The sequence below is a fragment of the Choloepus didactylus genome, chromosome 21, assembly GCF_015220235.1.
Source record: "Choloepus didactylus isolate mChoDid1 chromosome 21, mChoDid1.pri, whole genome shotgun sequence".
In the NCBI taxonomy this organism is placed as follows: Eukaryota; Metazoa; Chordata; class Mammalia; order Pilosa; family Megalonychidae; genus Choloepus; species Choloepus didactylus.
The window spans coordinates 52,154,639-52,159,555 of record NC_051327.1 but is presented as its reverse complement, the minus strand read 5'-3'; the positions used below and the strand labels follow the sequence as shown (position 1 = coordinate 52,159,555).

The 4,917-nt window shown below is 33.9% G+C and overlaps 1 pseudogene; it reads left to right on the top strand.

Annotated features, from left to right (window-relative positions):
- Positions 1-2,741: 2,741 nt before the first annotated feature.
- On the top strand, positions 2,742-3,776 carry LOC119517311 (annotated as a pseudogene).
- Positions 3,777-4,917: the final 1,141 nt, after the last annotated feature.

The following is a 4,917-nucleotide window of genomic DNA, read 5'->3' as shown; positions in this document are numbered from 1 at the left end:
CATTAAGGCACTGCATTTAGTTTGCCATAAGAAAAAGTGCAGTAATTCCCAGTATGAACAAAAGACAAAATGGATTCTTAATGTAATCAGATCATAATATGATTCTACTCTTTGAAATAAAGTAAGGTTTCTTCTAAAAGAATATTTGAATAAATTAAAGAGTTCTGAATATCTTCTCTTCAAGTTTATTTTTCCTCAGTCAGTGAAACAGTGAATTACATATGACTTGGCATTCCTGATACATGTTTTCATTCTCATAAACCCTCTGTAGTCATCCACCATTGTGGTCTCTGCTGTTATTTTTCAGGTACCATATTAGTCCTGTGAGTAGGTTTATGTGTAGAAAACTCAAATGGGACCAAACTTTCAAACATTAAAATATTTACTTTCCTACATTAGGCAGTGCATGGGACAGGCACTCCATAAAAGGGGAAGCAAAATTATATGTCATTTAGCATACTATTGAACAGATATAATTAATACATAATCCAAGAATATCTGATTAAAGTACCAAGGGAAGTGTCCCAGACAGCAGGTGCATTAAAGCTTGAAAGGCTGAGAAATCACATCAATATCAGTTCATTTCCATGTGGCAACTCCTAAAAGAGCTACTTCTTAGGAAGCTTTCTGGTGAAGAAAGATGTTTGATAAATGGGAATGAGAGGATTTTTTTTGGTGGATAGAGCCTCCCAGCACCCCTTGAATCCAACAAGACAATTTTAAATCTATGATATAATGGAAAGTAAATGTAGCTTAATAAAAATCTCCTTTGTGTCTCTACAGATAAGGATATATAAGGAAACTATTAAATAATTGTGGATTATATTTCAATCTTTCTCATTATAAGTAATATCTGGAGAAATTATTTTTGAAGTTAATATGAAGAAAGGCAATATGTTGCCTGATTTTGTGTTTGATTGTTTGTCTTATGGACACTCCTAGTTGTATATACAGGGCTGCAGGAAGATTCAAATCATCTGGGGTCCACCAAAAGCCATGAACTGATGCTTTTGGTGTGTGATGGGTTTTACTGTTGTTTCCATTTTGTGGATTGTTCTTGTTATCTTGTTCACATATGCTTAATTAATGCTATTTACTTGTATTTTTGTCTTAAAAGTACCCAACTTAAAACCATTTTTATGTTTAAAATTCATGATATACCTATTCATGTATGTATACATTTGTACATATTAATTTTATATTCTAATATCTATAGAAGAAAAAAGAGATGTTAGGGAAGAATGGCTCTTACAATTTTCATTCCCAATTTGATCTTTGCAAACAATCTCAGCAATTGCCCAGTATCTGTAAAAGGCAACAAAAAAGAATGGGCAGTTTCTACATGAAGAAAACATGAAAGTCCGGGAGTCATACATGGGTATAGATAGAAATATTTGGGACTTAATGCAAATATATCTGAGGGAGGAAAATCTGAGATGAAGTTATAAAAATAATAGAGAACACAATATCCACTCTTAAGTTCCAAATTTTTCAATATGCATTCTCTTATCTGTGATATTTGAATTCATAAAGTCCTACTGAACTAAGAAAGGAGGGTAAAACTATAGGGTTCAGTTGGGGATGATTTTATTTAAATGTAGCATTAGCCAACTGAGATAAAATGCAGGTCTCCTGATGTAGGGCTTCAGCTGCATCCAGGAATACATACTGTGAAAAAGAATTTAGCATTCAACAGCCCTAAAATATGAAGGGAACTGAATTAACACTTATTCAAATCCTTCAGTCATTAGGAAGAACTTTCACTTTAACATAATTATGTTATAAAGCTTAGTTTTAAAAATTGGATAATATAGATTCTTACCATTTTAGTGGAAAGAAATTCTCTCTCATCAAATAGAAGCATTTCCAAGAAAGTGTTCTTTGTTTTCCTAATATAATTTTAGGTCCACTGCCTGGCATAATGGTCAAATTATGAATTTTTTTTCTAGTTTAAGAAATTTTAAGCCATGCTCCTATAGCATGAATGTTAGGCACTCTGCAAATGGAGAACCCTGACAATCACCAAGTTTGCTCTTCTTTGATTGTGGTTAGTGTCATAGAGTCCTCTGAGTTATCACACAGACAAGCAGGGATAAGGCTTCCCCCATTGTTGGCAACATTCCAATCTCCTGCTTTTACCCCTAAGGGAAAAAGTTTCTCAGTGTTCCATCATTCTATAAAACTATTCATTGAGCCAGTGATTTTTTTTCAGCTCTTAATTGTATATAAAATTCAGGCAATAATAGGAACACATTTGTTCATCAATTAATATTTAACTACTTTTCCCTGGCAAGTAGTTAAGGATCATATGTTAGGTATGATCTAAAATTTTAGTTATCTAAAAAATTCTTGTCTATTTTTCAGGTAGTTCACGTTTTCTACTCCATTCAATCTCTAGCTTGGTTTAGAGGAAAAAATGTTGATTTGATTACAGCAACTGCCTTGATAGAAATTACAGTCTAATGAAACTCTGAGTATATTCTGAAATAATATACTTATTTAGTTAAATAAGTATGTTTATCCATATAAACCTCTGGAAAAATACAAAGGGAAGAGATACCAGATATATCTTTAGCATGGTTACCAATCTCCCACAGTATAAGCAGAAGAGAAAACAATCAACTCTTCCTCCCTGTAAAATGAGGACTTTTTTTCCACAGCTATCCAAAAAGGAGTAACACCCAGTTCAACATGAACACGTCTCACCATGAGACATGTAGGTGTGTCACTTGGGCTCCTTAATGCTCCAAAATGACAAAAGATGGGAAGCGGATGATGGTATATTAAATCATGATAGATTCATTGGTCTTTTAAAAGAAAAGGACTTCAGAAATCCAAAGTCAGTGGAAGAGAAAAATTTCACCAAAGTGAAGGAGTTCATTCTTTTAGGCTTCACAGCTGACTTGCAGTTGCAGAAAATACTTTTTTTTTATTTTCCTCATAATTTATGTCTTCTGTCTCCTGGGAAACATCACCATGATTTTCCTGATCTCCACCAATTCTCGACTCCACAAACCCATGTACTTTTTTATTGGGAACTTATCATTCCTGGACCTCTGGTATTCTTCTATGCAACCAAAATCCTGATGACCTGTATCTCTGAAGACAAAAACATTTCCTTTTCTGGCTGCTTGTCTCAGTTCTTCTTTGCTGCTGGGCTTGCTTTTAGTGAGTGTAACTTGTTGGCTGCTATGGCTTATGACCATTATGTGGCCATTTCCAATCCCTTGCTTTATTCCCAGGCAATGTCCCTGAAGCTGTGTGCCAGTTTTGTTGCAGCTTCATACTTTGGTGGCTTTTTTAACTCAACTATCATCTCCAGCAAAACATTTACCCTCAGCTTCTGTGGCAACAATGTCATCAATGATTTCTTCTGTGATGTGCCCCCTCTTGTGAAGCTGGCATGTGATGTGAAGGAGAGCTACCATGCTGTGCTATATTTCATCATGGCTTCCAATGTCTTCACTCCCAGTGTAGTTATTCTTGCCTCCTATCTCTTCATCATTGCTGCCATTTTCAAAATCTGTTCTACCCAAGGCCACCTAAAGGCTTTTTCCACTTGTGACTTTCATCTGACAGCTGTCACCTTGTACTATGGCTCAGTTCTCTTTGTGTACTCTAGACCAAGCACTAGTTATGCCCTGGAATGGGATAAAGTGGTGTCCATATTCTATACTGTGGTGATTCCAATGTTGAACCCTTTGATCTACAGTTTAAGTAATAAAGATGTAAAAGATGCACTGAAGAAAATGTTGTATAGGACCAAGGCATCTTAAAAGAAATGCTTGGTAAACAATGTTTTTTTTTTTTTTTTTTTTTTTTTAATGAGTTATCTCCATGTCATTTTAATCATCTGGAACTCTCAGAAACAAGGGAACAGGAAATCCTTAGATAATTGTGAAACACCAGCTGGTTTTGTATTTTTAAACTGTATACTAGTGTACTTCAGTGTGTTTTACAAATATTGTAGAATAATTGGGCTGTGTCTTTTTGAAAAATTGCTTTCTTTTTGCTTAGAACATAGAATATTAAACTGCTTATATTTTGAGATATTTAATAGAAAAACTTTTGTGTTTACTTCCACTTCATAGTTCATTAGTAGCATGTAGGAATTTTTTTTTAATCTTCTGTGAAAATAGGAATATTGCAACTCTTTAGGTAATCATTATTTTGATCAGATTTTTTTCTAAATGACTGGATTCAAATCATTCTTAGGAGAATCTGATTTCAAAAGTTAGGAAGTTTTAAGAAAATGACCTAGTAGTGAATGTACTAGAAACTCATTTTATTTATTTATTTATTCTCATTCTTGTTTCCTGGGTTGCCATGATATAAGGCAATAGGCATAGGTGCATGAGAAAATAAGCATCTGTACTAGAGTCACTAGGAGTATCCAGCAATATAATTTTTCCCCCAAAATTCAACACTCAAAGGCAACACTATAGCAGCTTTATAGGAGTGAGGGAAATAGAAGATAGATAGATAAATAGATAGATAGATAGATAGAGAGACAGATTTGAAAAAATAAAAAACCTTAAGCCCTAAGGACAAGTTTCAGTGTGACAATCTCTACTGGGCAAAGCAAAGATTTATAGCAAAAACAATTCTATGTATGGTTTTATTTCTTTGCTTGATAAATTTATCATTAAAATGAAGAATATTTTATTGTATTGCATCATATTTCATAAGTGTAGCAGCATTTTAAAATATAAAACACAAAGTTGTGGCAACATAAAAAGTTCCTGATATTGGTTTCCAAGGCTGGATGGTAGTTGACTGAAGGACAGGACAAGAATGGTGGCTTGGCCAGAGCAATGAGCACATGGCAAGGAACAAAATTAAGGACTGCATAATGTATTCAAAAAAGTCTAATTAGCACAGTTTCAAAAATTTATATGATCAGAAACATCTAATATT